The sequence below is a fragment of the Molossus molossus genome, unplaced genomic scaffold (genome assembly GCF_014108415.1).
Source record: "Molossus molossus isolate mMolMol1 unplaced genomic scaffold, mMolMol1.p scaffold_m16_p_17, whole genome shotgun sequence".
In the NCBI taxonomy this organism is placed as follows: Eukaryota; Metazoa; Chordata; class Mammalia; order Chiroptera; family Molossidae; genus Molossus; species Molossus molossus.
This window is the reverse complement of record NW_023425352.1, coordinates 32,855,171-32,881,231: the sequence shown is the minus strand read 5'-3', so window position 1 is coordinate 32,881,231 and position 26,061 is coordinate 32,855,171. Positions and strand designations below refer to the sequence as shown.

The following is a 26,061-nucleotide window of genomic DNA, read 5'->3' as shown; positions in this document are numbered from 1 at the left end:
TCGGTCTGTAGCCTCAGGTCTGTCAGACTACCCGGAAAACCATAATGCTGCCCAAAGGTAAACAGCATGCCCCAGGAAGGAGGTTAATGAATGCACAGAGTGGGATAACTGCCTGATGTTATGTGTTAACTTAGCAACGCATTGTTCTTTCTGGTGGTCCACATGACTACCCAGCATATGGTTTTACCATTAACCCCCTATAAAAGAGAGACCCTGTCCTGGGAGGGGTGTGGATTCTCCCAGCCACTGCTGGGAACAAGCAGCGGCCTCGACCATGTATGTAAGTTTCTCCTGTTAAAGCTCTTATGAATTTGAATAAAGCTACGTGTCAGGTCTTTGGAATCAATCCTGAATTTAGACTTTTGGGGCTTTCCCCCAACATTAATAAAAAAATAAAAATAAAAGTACCTGGGGAAATGTACAGAGAACATAACATAAACACCATTTATATTGTATACATTATGGTCACAACTCTGATATTTTTAAATTTATTTAAGAATAGTTGTCCGATAGCCTGGGGACTGGCGCCAGGCAAAGTGCTCGACCAGACCATTGTCTCGCTTGCTCAGCCTTGCCTCCCACCCTGAACGGCCTGCCTCGAGCTGTAGTCCCATCCTGCTCTTATCCATTCACATTCCAGAGGCTCCATGCATAGCCCCCGCAGGGCCAAACCCTAAGGGACAAATTCCAGCTACAACAGGCAGATATAAAAGACACAAGCCCCTACATTGAGCGCGGCTTCTAGGACTCGACCCCGGGAGTCTGTGAACCCGCCCGGAGTGCACCCAATAAAGCCTGATCCCTGTTTATTCGGCTGATTGGCTCTCCAGTCTCTTCTCTGTTTTATTCGGCGGCGCCCCTGATTCCTTACATCTGGTGCCAAAACCCGGGAGGAGGGTTTTGTGACCCGGCCCGGACTTTTTGGTCCGGAGGAGAGTCCCCCTCCTCTCCCTGCGCCGCCAACCGTCTTCTGGATTCGGAATCTCCCTCGACCCAGCACTGACTTCGGAGCCAGGCTCCCAAACCGTAAGTCGTTTCACTCTTTCTCTAGGGTTTTCGGAGCCAGTCTCCAAACCCATTGGAGCCAGGCTCCAAACCCATTGGAGCCAGGCTCCAAAACCGTTTCGCTTTTTTCTGGGGTTTTGATCTGTCGTCGGGGGCTCGGGTCTCCCGTCCAAACCTTGGCCAAGTCGGGACGCCCCCGCCTCTCCGCCGGAGGTCCAGGAACTCCCAGTCTGAAGCTGCTTCTAGGGACGCCTGAGGCTTCTTCACGACCACCCTGTCCATCCAGGACAGACATCCGTCCAGGGACGGGCATTCAAAAGGGACCCCTTTTGTATGTCCGCTCTCCTGACACTCAAAGCCCCTCTAACCTGTCGCCATGGGCAATTCCGAATCCAGACTCGACCGTAAGACCCCCTCGGGTGTCTCCTCGAAAATTTTTCCAAATTGGGATATTCTCAGAGTCTACACAAGGCACCAGAAAAGATTCTGAAGTCCCTTATATTCAGGCTTTGTTGGATACACTCCGCTCCCCCCCCCCCCAGATAATCCCCTCAGTTCCCCTGTCGCTGCCCACACCCGGTCCCACACACCCACGGGGCCACTGTCCTTGCCTCCCACTTCATTTCCCAGTCCGCCCCTGATATCAGAAAGAAGCTCAAGAAGGTTGAGGAGGGCCCCGAAACTCCTATCCAAGACCTGGTAAAAATGGCCTTTAAGGTTTTTAATGCCCGGGAGGAGACGGCTGAAGCAGCCCGCCAGGCGAGGCTCCAGCAGAAGGTAAGCCTCCAAACCCAGGCTCTGGTAGCTGCCCTCCGGCCGGCAGGGAACCCGAAAAGACACCAGGCCCCAAAAGGGGGACCTCGCTCGCCTCCAGGTGCCTGTTTCAAATGCGGCAAGGAAGGCCACTGGGCCAGAGCCTGCCCACAGCCCAGGCCACCTACCAAGCCCTGCCCCCAATGCAAACAAATGGGACACTGGAAGTCGGACTGCCCGACCCTGGCTCAATCCTCAGCACCTCAATGCGGGGGAAATGAGACCCAGGATTTCCCAGCACTGGAGCTACTAGGGCTCATGGACGACTGAGGCGGCCCTGGTTCTGCGACTCTGGTCACCCTCGCCGAGCCCAGGGTCACGGTCCAGGTAGCGGGTAAGTCTATTTCCTTCTTAATAGACACGGGGGCTACCTATTCTGTCCTCCCCTCCCATTCGGGCCTCACTTTTCCTTCCCAGGTCTCGGTTATGGGAATTGATGGGCTCCCTACAACCCCCAAACGCACGGCCCTACTTAACTGCATCTTCGAAGGCCACCCGTTCTCCCATTCCTTTTTAGTAATGCCTGCCTGCCCAGTTCCACTCTTGGGGAGAGATATCTTATCTAAACTCCATACTGCCATCTCTTTCCTCCCCCAGCAGCCGCATCTAATAGCTTTACTCTCTGGCCCTACCCAGGCTACTGCCTCAGCTTCCGCGGTCCAGCTCTTACCGGCAGTCCACCCTGGGGTCTGGGACACAAACACCCCCTCGGTTGCCTCACATCACGCCCCCATCCTCATCAAATTAAAAGACCCATCATCTTACCCCAATCACCCCCAATTTCCCATCTCTCAGGCTCACCGACTAGGACTCTACCCCATTATATCTAAACTCAGAAGCCAGGGCCTCCTCATTCCTACCAACTCCCCCTGTAATTCCCCCATTCTGCCTGTTAAGAAACCCTCGGGGCAGTACTGCCTTGTCCAAGACCTTTGCATAATTAATTCAGCGGTCATACCCATCTCCCCTGTAGTCCCAAACCCCTACACCCTCCTCTCTCATATTCCCCCCCATACTACTCATTTCTCGGTTCTTGACCTAAAGGATGCTTTCTTTACCATCCCGCTACATCCTGATTCCTATTTCTCTTTGCTTTCACCTGGGAAGATCCGGTCTCCAATATTTCCCAACAGTTAACATGGACTGTCCTCCCTCAAGGTTTCCAAGACAGTCCACACCTCTTTGGTCAGGCTCTTGCTCAGGACTTAAGGGAATGTGATTTGTCCCCATCCACTCTTCTCCAATATGTAGACAATCTTCTCATCTGCTCCCCCTCTGAAGGAGATAATATCTCAGCCACCACCGCTCTCCTCAATTTTCTTTACACCAAGGGTTACCGGGTGTCTGCACAGAAAGCCCAGATCGCGACTCCCTCGGTGACCTACTTAGGGCTCCTTGTCGCTCCGACACACCGGGCAATCACCTCCGACAGGTTGCAGGCCCTTAGGGACTTACAACCCCCGACCTCGGCAATGGAAATTCAGTCCTTTCTTGGGCTTATGGGGTTCTTCAGGCACTGGATCCCCAATTTTGCCCTCCTAGCCAGACCACTCTACCAGGCAGCCAGAGACAACCCTGAGGGACCCCTGACCTCCCCTAAGGAGGTCCGCTGGGCTTTCCAGACCCTCCTTGAGGCTTTGTGCTCTGCCTCAGCTCTTGCTCTCCCCAATCCCCAACGACCTTTTCTCCTCTATACAGACGAAAAACATCACTTAGCCATAGGGGTCCTGGTTCAGCCGCTCGGCCCCCCTCTGGTCCCTGTTGCTTACCTCTCAAAGCAGCTGGACCCCACTGTTCATGGATGGCAGCCTTGCCTCCGGGCCCTTGCAGCAGCGGCAGAACTCACCACGGAGGCCTGAAGATCAACCTACAACAGCCCCTCCAGGTTTTCTCCCCCCACCGCCTTACCGACCTCCTCTCGCATCAGGCCCTGGCCCACCTTGGGCCCTCTAGACTTCAATTATACCATCTCCTCTTTATAGAAAACCCTTCAATCTCTCTTTCAAGCTGTGGCTCCCTCAACTCAGCAACCCTTCTGCCTGCCTCAGACCAGCAAGTCCCCACACACTCCTGCTTAGAAATCCTGGAACATCATTAGTCTCTCCAGCCTGACCTGGCTGACCATCCCTTGCCTAACGCCCACCACACTCTCTATATTGATGGCAGCTCCATCCTGGACCCCTCCGGGACCAGACAGGCGGCCTATGCTGTAGTTACTGACTCTAACGTCATTGAAGCCCAACAGCTCCCCACGGGGACCACCTCACAACAGGATGGACTGATTGCTTTAACCCGTGCTCTCATATGGGCTAAAGATAAAATAGTCAACATCTACACTGATTCGAAATATTCCTTTCTGATTGCACATTCCCACTGTATGATCTGGAAGGAACAAGGCTTCCTCACCACCAAAGGCACCCCGGTCCTAAATGGAAAACTCATCGAAAAACTCATCCGAGCCATCCAGCTCCCCCTGCAGGTAGCTGTTATTCGCTGCCGGGGCCACCAGACTTCGAACTCTCCTGTAGCTAAGGGAAATGCTTTCGCTGATAAAACGGCCCGATCCACTGCTCGCCTGGGGCGGGCTCCTGCTATCTGTTTTCTTTCAGGCTCCTATACTCCCCAATACTCAGCCACAGAATTAAAGTCTCTCCAGTCTTCTCCCGGGGTCCACTTCAAGGATGGATGGGCCTTTCAAGACGACCTCCTAATTCTTCCAGACGCCCAAAGACTGCAAATACTGTCGGAGATCCACAAGTCTCTCCACATAGGCCCCGACGCCCTTCACCAATTCTTATCTCCAATCCTCCACCCCAACAAACTCCGACCGGCTATCCAGGCCGCACATGCCACATGTTCTGTTTGTTCCAGGTCCAACAGCCAAGGAGCTTGCCATGTGCGCAGGCCCCTACACCAAATGCGGGGTCACCTGCCAGGACAAGACTGGCAGATAGACGTCACTCATATGCCTAAACACAAACAACTAAAATATCTTTTAACCATGGTTGATACTTTTTCAGGTTGGATCGAGGCCCTCCCAACCGCCTCAGAGACTGCAGAAACCGTAGCCACTCACCTACTGAAAGACATCATCCCTCGCTTCGGGCTGCCAAACTCCATCCAATCAGACAACGGGCCAGCTTTCATCTCCAAGGTCACTGAAGCGGTCTCGGTCTCTCTTGGCATCAAATGGAAACTACATGCGGCCTATCACCCCCAGTCCTCGGGTAAGGTTGAGCAGGTCAAAAGCCTCATCAAGGAACATCTAACCAAACTCAGCCTGGAATTCCGACAGTCCTGGCCTGACCTGCTACCCCTGGCCCTTACCTGTCTTCGAGCCGCGCCTTGGGGACCCTCTCACCTCAGTCCTTTTGAACTTCTATACGGAAGACCCTTCCTCCTTCCTACTCTGTCTATAGACTCCCCACCCCCTCTGGCCTCATACCTGCCCTACCTCTCCCTCCTTTGCTCCCTCCTCCGAGAACACGCTAACCGTACCCTTCCTAAACCTGGACCTGACCTGGGATCGGAGCTCTCCCAACCCATTTCACCCAGAGACCGGGTACTAATCAAGACCCTCTCTCCCCGACCCCTACACCCTAAATGGGAGGGACCGTACACCGTTGTTCTGACTACTCCCTCTGCAGTTAAGGTGTTGGGGATCTCCGCCTGGATCCATCTCTCTAGGATAAAGAAAGCCCCGATTCCAGAAGAGCAACCAGTCCCGGAGCCTCGCTTCACCTGCACTCCATTAGGGCCGACCAATATCAGAATATACAAGATGCCCTAACTGGATCATCCATGATAAGTCATTATGATTCTGCTATACATCTTTCTGACTCTGGCCTCGCCCCTGGTTGCCCACTCATTCTTGCCGCCTTCTCTCCTTCGCTTCTGGAATCCTCCCATCTGTTCCATACCCTGAATTTGACCCAACGCCTCCTCTATAAGGCCAACTCCACATTTGCGCCTGACTGTTGTGTCTGCCTATCCCTGTCCTCCTCAGCCTACTCTGCCATATGTGTGGGTCCACCACCTATATGTGTCTCCCCACTAACTGGACCGGCACCTGCACCTTGGTATATCTCACCCCCAACATCAATATAGTCCCCCAGGATGCCTCCCTGCCTGTTCCTGACGTCACCCTGATTAATACAAGAAGACACAAACGGGCTATACAGCTGGTACCCCTCCTCACTGCCCTAAGCATTACAGGAGCTTTGGGACTCGGGGCAGGTGGGCTAGGAACCTCTCTATCATATTTCCACATCCTATCTGAAGACCTACAAAATTCTTTAGAAGAAATAGCCTCCACCCTTTTCAGCATCCAAGATCAACTAGACTTCTTAGCAGCAGTCACCCTTCAAAATCGAAGGGGCCTAGATCTCCTCACTGCAGAAAAGGGAGGTATATGTGTTTTCCTAGAAGAGCAATGCTGCTTCTATCTTAACCAGGCAGTCTCGTCCGAAGTGCTGCCAATAACTTAAAAGAAAGAGCACAACACATTCGGAAAAGGCAAGATCAATCTTGGAGCACCTGGCTCAATTCCAACTGGGCACACTGGGTTTTGCCGCTTATGGGTCCCCTAACTCTCCTTTTTCTAGCCCTAGCCTTCGGACCCTGTCTCCTGCGACTACTCTTCTCCCTACTATAAAACTGACTGAAGGCCTTCACCAGCCAGACAGTGCATGAGATCATGATGCTAAGCCATTATCAACCTCTCACCAGATCCTCAGGCCCGGATCATGCCGACATGGGCCCCCTCCCCTAACGCCGCCCCTGTCCAGCACGAAGTAGTCAGAAAGATACGTGCGCCCCTTTGTCATTATCACAGAGTCGGGAATGTCCGATAGCCTGGGGACTGGCGCCAGGCAAAGTGCTCGACCAGACCATTGTCTCGCTTGCTCAGCCTTGCCTCCCACCCTGAACGGCCTGCCTCGAGCTGTAGTCCCATCTTGCTCTTATCCATTCACATTCCAGAGGCTCCATGCATAGCCCCCGCAGGGCCAAACCCTAAGGGACAAATTCCAGCTACAACAGGCAGATATAAAAGACACAAGCCCCTACATTGAGCGCGGCTTCTAGGACTCGACCCCCGGAGTCTGTGAACCCGCCCGGAGTGTACCCAATAAAGCCTGATCCCTGTTTATTCGGCTGAGTGGCTCTCCAGTCTCTTCTGTTTTATTCGGCAGCGCCTCCGATTCCTTACAATAGTTCACTCCTCTGACTTTCCATTGCTACATATATATATTCACCAATATATTATTGGCGGGGGGGGGGGGGGGTAGGAAGAGACGGGGGAGAAGTATTTTAGGAATTGTTGAAAAAAGTCACATGAATGAAAGTCTTTCTACCTCCACCACAACGCCAAAACAAATACTCCAGATTTATCCTTCATCAGTTAAAAAAAAAAAAAAGTTATCTCCTACTTCATTTTTCCCATCAATTTACTCAAAGACGGTCTTAGCAGTATAGCGGAGGCCCCAGCGTGCGGGCCAGAACTATGAATGAAAAGCAGATGTGTCTGAAGGACAGGTCGTCAGGGAGTCTCTCTGCATGCAGATCAAGAAGCCTCAGGAGCAGAAACTCAGCCTAAGGGAAGATGAATCAAAATGCACCAGTTTCATTTCTCCCCAGGATGGACGTCCTCAAGTTCCAGTACACGCTGAGCCACCAAAACACTGTTTTTATTATCACTGCGAGGAGGACCTGAGAAAAAGTAAGTTACATGGTCTCAGAAGTAAGTTCAAATTTTCTGGAAACATTTTATGACCCCAGGCACAGGAAACACCATAGAATGAGAAAGCACCTCATCTCAAAGGATCGCTACAAATGTGTCATTGTCACCACTAAAAACCTTCTGTGACCCAACCTGCCAAAACCAGCTACATAGTTCAAATTGACCTAGCTATTCTCCTGCAGGGAAACTATCTTAAGAATATAAACCAAAATATGGAAGAAGTTCACTTCACAATGATGCTCAAAGCAGGGCAACTTACAACATGAAAAAATAAAAACTCCCCACCACATACTGACTTCATTGCCTGATGGGTCACTCGACCACAAAATCTCAATGCAATACAAATCCAGGCTTCCTTATGTACAGCTGAAACAATATATACAAGAACCTATTAAACATCTGTAAATCCCTCTACGATTTCAAAAACACAAGTATGCAAAAAATTTATATTTGGGGAAATGAAGGAATAATGGGAAGAAAAGCATCAGACCTTCTAAAAGAACATACACACCTGTGCTTTGCAAATTCTTTGAGCAGTAAGCCCTGAACGAGTTAGTAAAGATAATCTGGCAAATGACAGAGAGATTGGCAGAGACCCCCCACAGCCAGTTGCCACTACTGGGGCACACAGGCCCCCAAAATAGAACCCGTGGGTAAAACTGAGCTCACACGTGTTCTCTGTCCCTACCCTTAAGACTTACTGTTCCTGATCTCAGCTCAACTGGGATCAAAAATAAAGCATTTGGGCCCTGGCCGGTTTTGCTCAGTGGTTAGAGCAGTCTAGAGAGAGCCGGGTTCAGTTCCCCCTAAGGGCACGTACCTCGGTTGTGGTTTGTCCCCGGCCCTGGTTGGGTCGTGTGAGTGGCAACAACTCGATGTGTCCCTTTCACGTCGATGTTTCTCTCTCTCTCTCTCTCCCTCCCACACTATCTGAACAAAATATATCGAAAAGTGACCTCAGGTGAGGATAAAAAAATAATAATAATAAATAAAGCATTTTGTAGAGTGCTTTGAGTATGACTGGAGCTCGATATGTGTTTAGTGAGCAATAAAGAAAATGCATTTAAGCCTGTAGCAAGTGCCTGGAACATGTAACTGCTCAGTAAATGGAAGTTGTTGTTATTATTGTTGTTGTTGTCATTATTATTAATAAATGAATAATTACCATTTGTATAGCTCGGTAAAATTTACATAAAGTATTTTCAAGCCCCACAGTGATCCTATAACAGAAAACAGAGGCTCACAGTCACTGGTACTGGGTCCAAGTTGATACTGCCAGCAAATGCTTAACCACGAACCGGGGGCTCTTTTCCCTTGACAAGGCTGAAATCTAATAATGGCTTCAGCCTTCTCTTGAAAATCAACATCCGGTCCATCCCCAACGGTTAATCAAAAGTTACACAAATCCTGTTCCCCGTGCGGGTCATGGACTGAATTAAGGAAAAGGCAGTGGCCCAATCCTTGCCAGCGACTTGAGGAAAAGTCCTTGGGGAGCTTTTGGGAGAGGTTTCCTTACTACTGTGAAGACATGAAGATGTGGCGTCTCCCCTTCCACGGGGTGTTTCCTATCTTCATGTGACCCTTCAAACTACTGTAGCCATCGTTGGGACCATGACAGGAATCAGGTTGAGAATGAAACCAACTCATGGCAGGGACAGAGTCCAGAAAATCACAGAGTGCAAAATCAGAGCCCAGATTTTCTGCTCCTGAACTTCCTACTACCTAAAGAAATTCTTCTCCTTACTAGTGAAGCCACTCCAGGTTGGAGCTTCTGTTCCTTACACCCCACTGTACATTACTTATACGTGCCACAACCTCTCAGAACTACACATAGTCTATCCTATGCAGTACTCCATGTCTTCACATGTGGGGCTTCCTAAGCTCACACCAGCTCTAGTTTTGAATTCCTGAAATCCTAAACAGGCAGGAGAAAAAAGAAGACACTAGTATGCACAGCTGTACAAAGGGAATGCACGCTGCTGGTTCCCATCACATGGCTAACCATAGAAGCAAAGACAGCACACTGATTCCCACTGAAGTGTCCAGCCCCCCTCCCATGACCCCACCCCCACAAATGACAACAAACTCTACATCTGGAAGCCTGATGACCTTCAGCTGCCTCTCTCTGCCCAGACAGCGTTGTATTGTGTACTACCCAGAGAAAAGAAAGAGGAGGGAGAAGGAAGAGGAAGATGAGATTTTATCAGAGCACATAGTCTTTTCTTTCCAGCATAATAATGACCATTTGTTAAAGCATCCAAAGTTACTTGTGAAATGTGTTGTTTTGCCAATTGATATTTCAAGTTTTTCCCCCCAAAACACTACAGTATAAAATATAAGCTGTTAATGGTTCTTTGACAATGATAATGAGTGATTTTTATTACATGCCAGATATTGGCTAATCTTTCTTATCTTTCCCTAAGACCATCATATATTTGAGTTTGCAGTTTTCTAAAGTCCAGACCAGCCCTTAGGGTTTCTGGGCACCATTCCAATGAGAGACAGAGTCTAGTCAACATCCAGTCAACATCTCTGCTGATCTCAGCCTCAACCTTGACCTTGCCGAGTCCCATAAGATTCGCCTCCAATCCATTTCAGTCATGTATTCCCAAAGCCACATCATCAACCTATCATCACAATGTCAACCTTCCCCTCTGAAATCTAGGGTTGTGATGAGGATTAAGTATCCCTCTCTAACCCCAACTTTCTATCCTCCACAAGTCTTCAACTCCTCAGCAAGTATTGTACCTTGTTTTCAATCTCCTTGAGCCTTTGGCTCCTTGCTCCTACATTTTCTCCCATTTCAACAGCTTGTCCTGTTCTCGTTTCCTTCTCTTTAGAGGCTAGAGCTCACGACCCATCACACCAATTGCGCTTTCTCTGGCACCCCCACTTCTTCCAAGTCACCAAGCTCAAATTCCCTATCAATGCAAACACCCAAATATTTCCACTCCTATAACTGGTAAGGCAAGTTTTTCTAGAGGAAACCTCTCAATCTTGCAGATTAATGATGCAACACAATTATCATTTCCAACACAGACTAAGTTCTTAGAGTGACTCAGCAACTCTATTTTGTACCTGTTCAGTGCACAATATGGTTATTCAAAATCCTAAGTGATCTATGTACCCATCATTTCCAGCAGAAAAGCATGATGGTAAACAGCTGTGTGTCCTGGTTTTGCCTTGCAGTCACTGTATGACCTCAGGCAAGAGCCTTAATCCCTCCATACTTCAGTTGTCTCATTTGTAAATTTTGAATAATAATTTCACCTTCCCAGAGTTGTCTCAAGAAATTCATGAGTTACAGTATTTGAAGTAATTTTATAATGTTTAGAACATAGAAAGTATCCAAAACATGTTAGTTGCTGTTTACAGAGAGAATGGGGCTGTTGCATGGATTTTCCTCCACGTTCTTTCCTTCAGCTATTCCTCCAGTTTATTCATATCTGCATGCATCCTCACCTCTTTTCTGCCTGTCTTAAAGATGGGCATGTCCTTTTATATAAATTCCTGTAGTAAATATCCCCTCTTCTCTTTCCTATATTTTAAACCTAGACCTTTTCACTGGGTCCTCTTTAGCCTATAAATTTACTCAAGTCTCTCATCTTGAAAGCAGGAAGGAAGGAAGGGAGATAGAAACAAAGGGAAGAGAAGGAAAGACAAAGGAAGAAAACCCCCATCAGCCTCTCCAGATACCACCAATTACTTTCTTCCCCTTGCAAAGCCAGACTCTTAAGGACCTGTGCACACTGACATCTCCTCGTCCCTTTTCTCATTCCTACCTCAATAGAATGGAATCTGCCTTCTGCCTCCCTTACATACCACTCAAGCTACTGTTGATGATGCACAATGACTCCTAACTCTGCCATTCTTAATGAGCTGACCTTTGTGTAGCATTTGGCACTATTGACCTCTCTCTCATTACCGAATTCCTTCTCCCTGGAATTTCCATGACAGCTGTCTCTCCTGTTTATCCTTCTCCCCCACCGACCTGCACTTCTTCTTTTGCTAGGCCCTGGTTCTTCCGACCACTCATTACATGTTGTGTCATTTATTCACTCATTCAATAAACATACCGAACACTTACCCTATGTCAGGTAGCATGAAAACTGCTGGGACCAGTTACACAGGGACAGCTGAAGCCCAACTGCAGAGGGTACTACTCACAGTGAGAAACAACGACTCAACAGATGAACGATGCTTTCTCAAGCTGTGCGGTTGCAGAAACACTGTAAGTAAAACTCAGTCCTACCCTCACAGTTGGTCTAGTTACAAAGACCGACACATATTAGACAATTAGGGTAGAGAAAGAAAGGTACAGAGACCAAGGTGTGCTCCAGGTAGAACATGAGCACATGCTAGTCACTCTCCACAATTTTCCGACCCATTTCATGCTTCACTCTACACACACTCCCCGGTAATTACATCTAATCTTGTGATTTCAACCAAGCCTACTAGCCAGTGATGCCCAAATTTTCCACTGCTTGCACAGAATATGAAGTTCCTGACCAAACATCTCTACCATATTCCCTATAGAGCAGCAAGCACCAAGAATAATAAATATAAATAAAGCAAAAGTCTTGCCCAGCCAGTGTGGCTCAGTGGTTGAGTATCGACCCATGCACCAAGAGGTCACTGGTTTGATTCCTGGTCAGGGCCCATGCCCAGGGCATGGGCCTGGTCCCCAGCAGGGGGCATGCAGGAGGCAGCCAGTCAATGTTCTCTCTCATTGATGTTTCTATCTCTCTCCCTCTCCTTTCCTCTCTCTCTAAAAATCCATAAAGAAAAAAAAAGTTTTTTAATAAATAAAAATAAACAAAAGTCTTACCATGAGATATTAGCCTTATTTCCCATCTGTATCACTTCAAGGGGCCCCTAGTTCGCCACCCTCATGGACCTGTCTTGAAGCCCCATTCAGGGTTATCGATTTAAAACACAAGCTAATTTGATCACCAAACCCCACTCCTGCCCAACTCTTCTGTTTAAAAGCCTTCAAGGACCACTCTCAGCAGTCAAAGCAAAATCAAAACTCCTTGTATCTTAGTGTGATACACATGACCCTAAATGACCTAGCTCCTGCCTGCTCTTCTGTGCCCTGCATGCCAACCACAGCAATCACCCCGAAGAACCGAGCAGTTCTTTCAGTCCACAGTGCATTTCCCATGTCAGCACCTTTGTACCTTTGCTCCTGCTGCCTAGAAGGGCCTCCTGGGTTGTTCATGAATTTCTCTGATTCTTTAACAGTTTCACCAATGTAGAGTGTGCAGTGCCTCTGGCTATGAACTCCTATAGAAGGCGGTCACTTGTGGGACTCATCACAGTACTGTGATTGTCCACTCACCTGTGTCCCCTTGGGGATGTAGCCTTTGAGTAAAGCTCTGTCTACTCTCAGGGCCTTCAGCACTCAGAAGTATCGCACACGTGCTGGGTATTCAGCCTAATAAGGGGGAAACTACTGATTTATTTTAACATTATTTCATCACACTATATTTTATTAGGGGTGTCAAAGGTAAATAATTCTATTTCACCTAATTCAAATGTCTCTTCCCCAGCTTAAAACTATAACACATTAGCCCAGCCTGTGTGGCTCAGTGGTTGAGCATCAACCTATGCACCAAAAGGTCACCGGTTCGATTCCCGGTCAGGGCATATGCCCAGGTTGTAGGCCCAATCCCAGTGGGGGGCATGCAGGAGGCGGCCAATTGATGTTCTCTCTTATCAATGTTTCTCTCTCTCACTCCCTCTCCCTTCTCTTTCTCTAAACTCAATAAAGAAAAAAAAAACTATAATACACAAAACTGAAACTTTATCTTAACATTGCCTATATTTGCTGCCAATTAGATATATTATCATGTGAGAATTTATATAGAAAGCAGAGTGTGCCAGGATGATTGAGATGACAGTTTGCTTGCATCAGCCACTCAATGTCATTTACAATTTTAGGGAGACCTTCATCTCTAATAAAATTATTATATAAGGCTGCCTGTATTTTATCTTCTCTGCATGTGTGGGATAATCAAAGAAGTCAACCTAAAGAAGTAAAAAGAAGAGAAAAAAATGTGTGGGGCTTCATTTTTGATACAATGACCAATCCTTTTATCATTGAAACACCTATTAAGCAAAATATTTTATCTTATTTATAAGCATGTATTTATTCATTACCTGGGTACTTAGACTTTTTTCTGAGAACATTTATGAGTTTTTAAATTAAGTTACTACACTGTTGACTGGTGAGCCTTGTAACTAAATTGGCCAAACAGCTGGCCAGCACTGAGGGCCAGGTCTGTGTCAATGAAAGTAAAGGAAGCTTCAGACCCTTACGGAATGGGTACTTACCCCCAGTGGGACCACACCTAGAATGTAGCAGGCTCTGCTCGAACGCCAAGGGGAAGAACCAAGACTTGGGGAAAATGTCTGAATTTGAAAGTCAGGGAACCACAATACTTTTTAACAAATCATTTTATGCCAACACGTTTATGCCAACAGTGCAGACTACAATGGCTGTCTGCACTGTGAATCTACTAGCTGAACACTCAAGTTTATCTTTTCATTCCGTGCCTAAATGTTGTATAGAAGGAGCCTTACAGTTTTGTGCAGGATGTAGGATTTGCAAAAGAAAATAAAACTTCCTTGGCTGGTTTCCATGGCCTGTGCTCTGACCCCGCCCGCCTCCCCACCACACACATATACACTCATGCTCCAACACTCTTGACAGTTACACACAAGCATACGTGGGAAAACAGCAAATGAAGGTACAATATGTAGCGGGTAAATATAAGTATAGAAGAGGGAACCCTGAACAGCTCTTTGTCAGGATTTTATATTTGATCCATCACGTCTCTCTGTAAACACTCTCCTTTGATAATTGGTTCCACATATATGACTTAGAGTCTCTATGTTGACAGCTCTCAATCTATATTTTTTGCTCAGAACACCTAACTTGCACATTTGGCTTTCTCTCCCTACAAGCATGGAGAATATAAAGTTCATGAGACCAAAGTCTTCCCGTTTTTCAACACAGATGCATAGTAGTAGCTAAAAATAATTAGAAGCTACCAGAACTAATTTGGTAGAGAAAGGGAAGCAAAAACTTAGAAACTTAGTGGCCTAGTCATTTACAAACTTGTTTTCTCAGGAAATTCTTTGTTCAAATAAAATCTTACTTGGCGCTAGGCCTGTGTGGTTCAGTTGGTCGAGTGTGGTCCCATGCACCAAGAAAGAGGTCATGGGTTTGATTCCCAGTGAGGGCATATGCCAGAGTTGCAGGCTCCATCCCCAGTATGAGGTGTGCAGGAGGCAGCCAATTGATGTTTCTCTCTCATTGATGTTTCTTTCTTTCCCTTTCTCTCTCTCTCTCTCTCCCCCCCCACCCTCCCTCCCTCCCTAAAAAATCAATTAAAACACTTTTTTTAATCTTACTTGGCAACCCAAAATGTGAAATCAAGAATAGTACACCCGCCCTGGCCAATTTGGCTCAGCGGTTAGAGCGTCGGCCTGCAGTTCAGAGAGACCCGGGTTCGGTTCCCGCTAAGGGCACGTACCTCGGTTGCAGTTTGTCCCTGACCCCGACTGGGTTGTGTGCGTAGCAACCACTCGATGTGTCCCTTTCACGTCGATGTTTCTCTCTCTCCCTCCCACTCTATCTGAACAAAAAAATGAAAAAAAATGTCCTCGGGTGAAGATAAAAAAAAAAATAGCACACCTGCCCAGCCAGTGTGGCTCAGTGGATTGAGCATTATCCCATGGACTGAGAGGTCCCAGTTTGATTTTTTTTTTTAATTTTTAAAAATATTTTTATTGATTAATTTTTATTTATTTATTCTTCTTTTTTTATTTTAGAGAGAGAGGAAGTGAGAGGAAGAGAGAGACAGAAACATCAATGAGATAGAACATCCATTGGCCGCCTCCTGAATGCCCCCCACTGGGGATCAGGCCCACAACCTGGGCATGTGCCCTGACCAGGATTCAAACCAGCAACCTCTCATCACTAATCATCAAAGAGATGCAAATAAAACAACAATGAGGTATCACCTCACACCTGTCAGAATGGCCGCCATCAACAAATCATCAAACAACAAGTGTTGGCGAGAGTGTGGAGAAAAGGGGACTCTAATACACTGTTGGTGGGAATGCAGACTGGTGCAGCCACTATGGAAAACAATATGGTGTTACCACAAAACATTAAAAATCAAACTTCCATTTGACCCAGTGATCCCACTTCTAGGAATATACCCTAGGAAGCCTGAAACACCATTCAGAAAGAATATATGTACCCCCATGTTCATAGCAGCACTATTTACAATAGCTAAGATCTGGAAATAGCGCAAGTGTCCATCAGTAGACAAATGGATAAAAAAGCTGTGGTACATATACACAATGGAGTACTACGCAGCTGTAAGAAAGAAAGATCTCTTATCTTTTTAGACGACATGGAAGGACCTGGAAAGTATTATCCTAAGCAAAACAAACCAAGCAGAAAAAGACAAATACCACATGATATAATTTATTTGTGGAATATAATGAACATAACAGTCTGAGGAATAGGGTAGAACCAGAGATGTGGAAGTAGGGTACAGACTGACAACCCTCAGAAGAGGGAGTGGTGGGGGGAGGGAAGAGATAAACCACAGAACTTATATGCATGTACACATAACCAATGGACATGGACAACAAAGCCGGGAACAGGGTGAGGGGGATGGGGAGGAGGGTGTCAATGGGGTAAAAAAGGAGAAACATCTGTAACAAAAATTAAAATAATAATAATAATAATCATAAATAAATTTTAAAAAATAAAACGGCGACCTCTTGGTCCATGGGTTGATGCTCAACCACTGAGCCAATCGGGCCGGGCCCAGTTCAATTGTGTCAGGGCGCATGCCTGGGTTGCCACTCAATTCCCCAGTGGGGAGCATGTAGGAGGCAGCCAATCGAAGTTTCTCTCTCATCAATGCTTCTATCTCTCTCCTTCTTCCTCTCTCTCTCTCTAAAAAATCAATAAAAACATATTTAAAAAAAAGAGAACGGCACACCTGCTTAGTGGCAGAAGAGACCAAGAGACCACCAAAAGGAACCCTAAGCTGGACACTGGACATCCTGCCCCCACCACTTTCCTCATGCCTCATAACAGCCCCTGATACTCTGAAACTCCCAGAAACCTGCAAAACACAGTTCAAAACTATTGGTCAAGAATCATGAAGGTGTTATATTTTAATACAAGATTCGACAGTTAAAGCACAATTTATTTTTTAATTCTCACTTGAGGATATTTTTTTTCTATTTATCTTCAGATAGAGTGGGAGGAAGAGAGAGAGAGAGACATCGATGTGAGAGAGACACATCGACTGGTTGCCTCCCGCACCACCGAACCAGGGCCTGGGACAAACTGCAACCAAGGTATGTGCCCTTGACTGGAATCGAACCCATAACTTACTGGTCCGTGAGCTGATGCTCTACTGCTGAGCCAAACCAGCCAAGGTTTAAAGCACAATTTGAGAAAGCTGACTGGTAATGGTGGGAGAGAATTTTCATGAGTATTAAAAAATAAGAACAAATGTCATTACAAATAGAGTAGTGCGCTGGATCGTTATTTTTTATGTTTTATGTCGATCACCTCACCACATTTTCTCAAAGTCAGTAAATACTAATGACAAAGAAAAACCTAAACTTAGTCATATTCCAAGTCATATGAGGCCAGGTTTAAACTGCTATCTTATATGAATCTTATTTAGTGTTTTTCTTATATAAAAGTCCTATATTTAAAATATCTATTTTTATTCCATTAAATAAAAAATTATCTAGAGGAAAAGTTGAGCATTAGGATTGGCAACTCAATCAATTAAGAAAACTCATAATAAGCAACAACATATCTTTAAGCATTATAGAAAAAACAGACTTTTGCAGAGGAAAAGACCAAATTATTGCCCTCAGGAAACATACCTATGCCACACACACTGCTATCACCAAAAGCATGAAACAAGTTGGTCAATTGATTAGTTGACTGTAATGATACCATTATGATTGTTTTGCTTATTTTGACATTTTATAAATATAAGCTCTGTGAATCCCATTGGGGAAAAAAAATCAGTGAACTCATTCAACCATTGGGAGAGCTTCCCATATACTAAGTGGACATTGTGAGAAGAAATTGCAAAACACAATTTAAAAAGATAGAAGTATTATATCAATCAGTGGTTCACAACCCTGCCTGCCCAAGAGAGTCACTAGGGAGGTTTTAGAAACTCCTGATGCCCTGGTCCTATCCCAGACCAACTGAATCAGAATTGTTGAGGGTAAGTACTTGGCACAAACATTTTTTCCTTCTCCAGGTGATTCTGATGTGTAGCCAGGGTTGAGAACCACTCAGCCGTCAGCCGTCACCTAGACAAACCACTTCTATTTCATAGCAGTGATGCCTATGTGTTCGGGCACCCCCAGTCATGAGCAGTTAATGATGGTTACGGCTGCTTTTTGCTAGTTGTCTGATTAACCTAAATCTGACTGAAGAAGCAGTGCTCCATTCTCCCTTCAAGCAAATCTGACTTTGCTGTGAGTTTCAGGGATTTCTTTGTTTTGTTTTGTTTGGGGTGGGGGTGGGGGTGTTGGTGGTTTCTTCATGGGCTATGAGGGGGGTTCTTTTGAAGTTATAGGTTAAGACACCTGAAATTGCTATTTCCAGAAATATGCCTGCTTTCAGTAGTGAAATATGAGCTCACTCCCATGATCATTACAACCTTAATCTGTAATATGTTAAATAATCATGAAAACAGTTCACTGTTCTCAGAAATATTTTGAAAAATTATAAAGTCAACAAATGTTGAAGTATTTGTGTAGTTAAGATGTATGTTACAACTTTGTTTACATTCATGAACCAGGGAGCCATAGACAGTTATAGGGGGTGGGTTGTGATTTTTATGGTGATCTGGAACTTGAAAACTAGGTTCAGGTCTCCTCTGTAGTCTTAAGTGGCTAACATTACATGCATAAAGAGAGACTCATAACGTGGAATTTCTCTCCAGTTACAGAGATGAGCTATTTTCAAGATATACTTGGTACTTTCAGAAACTGAAACATTTAAATACTGATGAGGATGTGAAGAAAAGGGTGAGAAAGCAGACTGGTGCAGCCACTGTGGAAAACAGTATGGAGTTTCTTTAAAAAAAATTTTAAATGGGCCTGGCCAGTTTTGCTCAGCAATTAGAGAATCCGTCTGAGGACCAATGAGTCCCAGGTTTGATTCTAGCCAAGAGCACATACCTCAGTTGCGGTTCGTCCCCAGTCCTGGTCAGGGTCGTATGAGAGGCAACCAGTCAATGTGTCCCTCTCACGTTGATGTTTCTTTCTTTCTCTCTCTCTTTCTCTCTCCCTCCCTCCCTCCCCCTCTATCTGAAGTTAAATAGAAAAATATCCTCTGGTGAGGATTAAGAAAAAATTTAAATGGAACTGCCATTTGACCTAGTGATCCCACTTCTAGGAATATACCCTAAGAAGCATGAAACACCAATCAGAAAGAATATAAACATCCCTATGTTCATAGCAGTGCTATTTACAATAGCTAAGATCTAGAAACAGCCCAAATGCCCATCAGTAGATGAGTGGATAAAAAAGCTGTGGTACATTTATACAATGGAATACTATGCAGCTATAAAAAGAAGAAGAAGAAGAAGAAGAAGAAGAAGAAGAAGAAGAAGAGAAGAAGAAGAAGAAGAGGAGGAGGAGGAGGAGGAGGGAGGGGGAGGGGAGGGGGAGGGGGAGGGGGAGGAGGAGGAGGAGGAGGAGGGAGGGCGAGGGGAGGGGAGGGGGAGGAGGAAGAGGAGGAGGAGGAGGAGGAGGAGGAGGAGGAGGAGGAGGAGGAGGAGGAGGATCCCTTATCCTTTGAGACAGTGTGGCGGGACCTGCAGAGTATTATGCTAAGTGAAGTAAGCCAATGAGAGAAAGACAACTATCACATGATCTCATATGTGGCATCTGATGAACAAAATGAACTGATGAACAAAACAGATCCAGAGACACGAAAGCAGGGAACAGAATGACAAAGCTCAGAGGAAAAGGAGGAGGGAGGAAAAGAGATTAACCAAAGAACTTATATGCATATATGTATAACCAATGGACACAGACAATAGTGTGGTGAGGGGGCATCAACAGGGGGAAAGGGAGGAATATCTGTAATACTTTCAACAGTAAAGGTACATTTTAAAAAGTAAATAAAACAAACAAAAGAGCTTTCTTAATTGAAGCAATCAGAAGTCAGTAAAAGGTGAGAGTCAAAAAGTTGATATATTGTATTTCAAATATTTTCTTACAACTTTAGTCACATACACAAAAGTAAAAGCATTCACTACCTTTGGCTCTCAGCACATGGCTGGAGTTCTGTGTTGCCTTTCTTGAGTAAACCACTCCCAGATTTCCTGTCTCCATTTCTTTTTGTTTAAGATGGACGCACGTTAAAATTTTTGTCAGACTCCTCTGAGATCCAGGCAGGTATTGTATTATATGGAGGCATGTTGGTCTTACCACTGGGGAGGAGGGTGGCAGTGGAGCCTCTGCTGGAAGGGCTGGAATTTGCAAGTCTACAGGTCCCAGTGGTTTGGTATCACCATCAGCTGCTTACAATTCACAGAGCTGAAAAATCTTTTAAAGCAAATGCTAATGCTATGAATCAGACAGCAGGGGAGGGCGTGTTGTACAGAGAATGATGGTAACTGATTCACTGAAAAGCAAAATTTTCCTCGCAGAAACAATTCCTTCATTCAACAAACACCTGCAGAGGTCTGAGCAGGAAGGCATGGCTGCATCATTCGGAAGGTATTTTGGTGGAGGAGGAAAGTATTTGCTTCCTTCTTGGCGGGAGGTTGGGGGTGGGCTTCAGCAGCCCCAGCTCCTTGGGCAGGGAGGTGCTGGTTTCATCGCCACATCATGTTCCATCTTCTTCTGGATGGAACCGCCCTCCAGGTCCCAAAGGGGCAACTGCTGCACAATGCCCCCCTTCTTGGGGGGCGACAGAGAGCACACCCTTCCCTGGCCATCTTTCCCCTGGCCGGACCCGGCGCCATGATCACGCACGCCTTCTGCTTCCACTTCTTAAAAGCACTTGTAACTTAAAGACACTTGTGAAAAAAATCTGAGTGAAAAATCCATCTAGATTTTTTACTATAGTTTTCCAAATTTTTATAGCTGTCTATTTCATACCTAAGTAGTAATACCTTGTTTCTTAATGTTGCTTTTTTTTTAGCTTTATAGTCTTTTTTTGATTGAGATAAAATTCACTATTTTAATGATTTTAAAGGGCACAATGTCAGTGGTTTTTAGAACATTCACAACAATGTGAAACCATCACAACTACCTATTTCTAGAACATAGCCATCACTCCAGAAAGAAACCGTGTACCCATTATCAGTCACTCTCAGCTGTCCCCAGGCCCAGACCCTGACAGCCACTAATCTACTTTCTGTCTCTACAGATTTGCCTATTGTGGACATTTCATATAAATGGAAACGTACAATACGTGGCCTTTTGTGTCTCACTGAGCATAATGTTTTCAAGTTCTATCCATGTTGTAGCATGTGTTGAAATTGTTTTTTTAACATGGCTTACTTTCATGAGCCTATATGGCCATCAACTTAGTTTTTATAGAAATAGCATTCTCTGTTTGCCATTCACATTACATCAGTTTATGCAGTATTTTATTAAATTGCAAAATTACAATAGCAAATGGTACTGGAATAAATAGGACTATGACCAACGCCACTGTGAGCCTGAACTAATAAAAGCAAAGTACACCAGTTTATTATGATGCTGGTTATTTGCCATAGTGGTCTATGCTCTGAGCAGCAACCAGTATGTGTTTCAGAGGGAAAGGAGTTGGTTAACCCAATGAGTTGCTTTAGTGTTGGTCAGTACTCCATTACCCAGGACAGAAGGGTACAGTGTAGAGGTAATAAGTGTCTATCATACAACCCAACACAGCCTCAACTGGTCCCCACAAGGAAGTCTTCTACGTCTTCAAAAAGAAGCAGGGATGTGTTCCCATAAGGACAGGTGTACCCTTCTGCCTCTGTAAAAGGTTTGCCATTCTACCCATCTTTCAAGGAGCAGCTCAGATGTGTCCTTTGGAAAGTCTTTTCTAAGCCTTGACCCCTCTCAGTGCCCACATGCTCTCTCCTTCCTTTTAATTTCCAAAGCACTTGTGCATCTCATCGTGGTTATAACTGGCATTATAGCTGGTCACTAAATGTCTTTTCTTCCATACCAGGGTGCTAGCTGATTCACCCCAAGGCAGGTCTGTGCCCTGATATCCCCGATGGCCACCAGCACAGGAAAAGAGGTGCTCACCGCGCAATCTTTACACAAATCTTTTTTTATTTTTTATTTTTTAATCCTCATCCGAGGATTCTTTTATATTTATCTTCAAACAGAGTGGGAGAGAGAGAGAAACATCAATGTGAGAGAGACACATCAATTGGTTGCTACCCACATGACCCCAACCAGGGCCGGGGACAAACTGTAACCAAGGTACGTGCCCTTGGCTGGAATGAAACGTGGGACTCTTTGGTCCACAGGCTGGCGCTCTAACCGCTGAGCCAAACTGACCAGGGCAAATCTTTTTTTTTTTTTATGTTTTAATTTATTTTTAGATAGGGAGAAAGGGAGAGGGAGATAGAAACATCAATCACATCAATGAGTCGACTGGCTGCCTCCCACACACCTCGAGCCAATGACCTCTCGGTGCACTGGAACTATGCGCAATCCACTGAGCCCCACTGGCCAGGTGATACAAATCTCTAATAAGAAGTTCAATAAACATTTATTAGGTAATAATGAATGAGCACATTAGTTAGGTAAATAATTAATGGTGTGTAACTTTCTACCAGGCTACAGCAATTCATTCATCAGCATGCAGTAAAAGAAGTGGAGGGATGATGCCTGGCTGATGTGGCTCAGTGCTTGAGCATCAACCCATGCACCAAGAGGTCCCTGGTTTGATTCCCAGTCTGGGCACATGCCCAGTTGTGAGAGAGATTCCCCAGTGGGGGGCATGTAGGAGGCGGCCAATCAATGTTCACGCTCCTTGATGTTTCTATCTCTCCCTCCCTCTCCCTTCCTTTCTCTCTAAAATCAATAAAGAAAAAAAAATTTTTTTAAAGAAGGGGGGATGAGGACCTGATGGAGCAAGGTGGTGGACAAATAAAGAAAATTAACTACTGTGGGTGCCTGGCAGACATCACAAATATGACTCTCCCCCAGGGTTTAACCAAGATCACTTTCTAATAAGACACTGAGATAATGACACTTTCTGATGTCCTTTGATGTAGAACAAATTAAAAACAGAGAGACAATCTTTGTCCTCAAAAATCTCCCTATGTCTTCTAGTGTGGATTTGTTTTTTCTCAGTTAAATTAGTATACCACTTTAATGGGTGAGTTTTTAAATATACTAGAAAGGTACTCATAAGCATAGCTTCCAAACAAGCAATTTTAAAAAGCAAAGCAATTAGGTAAGGAATGCATAAACAACCCAAAAGCTTCACTGAATACTTTTTTTTGGCTGTATATGACTGAAAAACTGCCAAGTTCGTTTTGATAAGCCTTTGTTAAAAACAATAAACATGCCTGAGCTTGCAAACCATGCCATTTTGAAGAAACAGCAATGGAGAGAATTAGAAATGCTTAAACCTGCAGAAAAACTTCTGCGGTAACGGATTTACCAATAAGGCACCACTTAATATGGAGGGGAGTGAGGGACAACATGTAAGGTGAGACCAAATAAAAGCAGAACACCATCTTCATAAATAAATGAGAAGCTACATCTTACAAACCAATACAATTACACTCTGCAACACTAATGTGGGGGCGCTGACACCATTGAGAAAATGAATCCTCCCACACTTCATTAAGTTTAATGTCACCAGTGATGTCCCTGAACTAAAGGAAATGTAATTTCAGGAACTCTGAATGAACATACATAAAATAATCAAGTGTGGGAATTTGTATTCTTGTTCAGTAGAACGTCAGTTCATAAAAGTCAAAGTAACTTTATCTAAATTTGCTTCTTTGTTTTCAATGATTATAAATCAGCAGAATCATCGGATTGGAAGGAAGATAATTTGCAACATTGGTTTGTCTCCCTACTTTAAGCAAAACTGAAATGATCTTCTATCTATCAAACAAAATCATGGAAAAATTCTAAAGAATGGATTGTAACTTGAGCCCCACAGGATCAAAGTTCTTTGTTTTGATCGTTGAGTTGACATATTCCCAAACACCCAGAACTGCTCTAGGCACATTGTAGGCACTCAATAAACATCTGTTCAATTGAACTAAATTTGAAAAACATGAAAAAATGTGCAATACAATGCTGAGGTGCTAAATAAGTTGTTTAAAATTCCTTTCTCAGCTGTGTTACAAGTCATGGTGTTAATCACAACACACAAATGGTCTTCATACAAACCACTTCTCTAACGTGGGCTCCAAAGTCAAACCACATCTTTAACTAACCAATCATCACCATCAGGGAGCTGAGAATCAGACCAAGGAGAGCATGGGGTAAATTTAGCCCATCTGTTTTAATTAATTCTCTTCTTCTGGGACTTTACCTGGGACATATCAGCATATCATCGTCATATAAGAAGAATATAAGTATTATTTTAAATTAAGGTTTTCTATTTTTAAAAATTGTACTACGGAGTTGGTTTGACTAAATCAACCTCTCTCATCTATTTCAGAAGCCCACCAGTTCAAAAAGAAGGGATAAATAAAAAATAAGAACAGAAAACTGATATGACTAGGTGATTCTAGTCACACAATTTTTTTGTTCAAAATGCCTGTTTGCAATATGCTTTGAACTCAATGGAAAGAAGAAGGCCTGAACTCTGGCCTGGGTTCCATCATCATTTAACAGTATGAGTTTAGCCAATCTGAACTTCCTGGGCTATAAGGCAAAGTTTTGAATAAATGCTGTCTAAAATCCTTTTCAATTTTCAAGATCCTGTGATTTTAAGTGACCAAATCCAGTTACTTAATTACTACATCTAATTTCCACCTTCTATTTCTTCAATGGATGTATGTTGGGCACCTTGGGAAGGTCAGGTCCCATTAGCCTAGTTTGGCATAATATTTACCTGGCGGTGGGGGGCGGGGCAAATTATGCAGGGGCAGTTGATGATTTTAAAAGTTAATGATCTGGAATACCGGTGGAGGTCCTGTTTCTCAATTTGGCAGGCCTGAAGACTTTCCTCCTGGGTTAAGCTGGCTGTACCAGCAGAGTGCCCAGCTCTCAGCAAAGAAATAAGTAGAATGAACTAATTTAGAGCCCCTTCAGAATGGAAGGGTTTATCCAGTGTGCTGGCAGGTCCCATCTGCCAACATAAAAAAAAAGAAGAAGAAGAAGAAGTTCGGAAAGCTGACTTGTGAATGAGGCAGGCTAACCACATAGTTCCGGGACTTGAACTGTGCCTTACAGTTTTGCCTCGAACCTTTCCCTGAGTCCACACTACGTGTCGTTGCTTTTCTCTGAGGGCAAGAAGCAACTGAAAGATTAAGTTTAGTCCATTAAAGGTTGGAGTGCTGCTGTGTTTTTAATACACCACACAGGAGAGAGAAACATTACCTGAGGCAGAAGGTAGATTTTCTAAAATACACTGAAAACAGAATCTTGATGAAATGCGGGTTCTATTGCACGGCGAAGTCTGCACTTGAAAACCACCGGAGGTGGAGATCAAAGCCGCTCCCGTCTCCAGCCACCTGCCCGGAGCCCGCTGGAGCGCCGGCCAGCCAAAACCTACGCGCGAGCGGGCACCTGTCTCCCGGCCCCGGCTGGCGCTCCGAGGAACCCCGGCTGGCGTGGCGGGCTCCTGGCGCGTTGCTGGGCGCTGGGGCAGAGGGGAGCGAACGGAGCGCCCTCCACCAGCTCCACCAAGCCCGCCCTGGAGCCCCACCGCCCTGCCGCGAAGGATGTCCGGGTCACTTGAGCCGGGTGGCCGAGCAGGGTAGTGGGAAGAGGGTAAAACAAGGCAGCTCGCAGGCCCACGCGCTGGGAGTCCGGTCCGGGTGCCAAAGTCGCCGGCAAGAGACTGCGTCCGGGGCACCCCGTGGGCCAGCAGCAGCGCCCCACAGCTCTTCCAGAGCGCGCACACCTCTCACCCCCTCCCGCGCAATCCCCGGCCTTTGGCCCGGCCACGCTGCGTCCTCACCTCGCGTGGACCGCTGCAGCCCCGGCGGTGGCGCGCAGACATACCTCCAGGACGCACCCACCGCTCCGTGTCCTTGGGCGGTGGCCCCTTCCCTGGCCCCGGGCGCCACTGAGGGGCGGGGAGCACAAGGGGCGGAGGCACCTGAGGGGCTGAGGCCGTGGGAAGAGCGCGCGGTGGGGAAATCCCAGTCCTCAGACCCCCCGTTCCGCCGCGGACTTTCTGCCGAGAGGGCAAATGGGATTTGTCCCTCGGATCCGCTCTCGGTGCTGCGGCGTGGCGAGGGGTGAGGGGCCCTAGAGGAGGGACGCCTCGAGGTTAT

At 45.7% G+C, this 26,061-nt stretch overlaps 1 protein-coding gene across 1 annotated transcript in view; it reads right to left on the bottom strand.

Annotated features, from left to right (window-relative positions):
- The window catches only part of SLC16A12 (solute carrier family 16 member 12), a 75,031-nt gene extending 49,241 nt beyond the window's left edge, over positions 1 to 25,790 (bottom strand). Inside the window, exon 1 of the mRNA XM_036265494.1 lies at positions 25,743 to 25,790. The gene's annotated coding sequence lies outside the window, so the exon portion shown is untranslated. The remainder of the gene's footprint in view (positions 1 to 25,742) is intronic.
- Between the last annotated feature and the right edge of the window lie 271 nt (positions 25,791 to 26,061).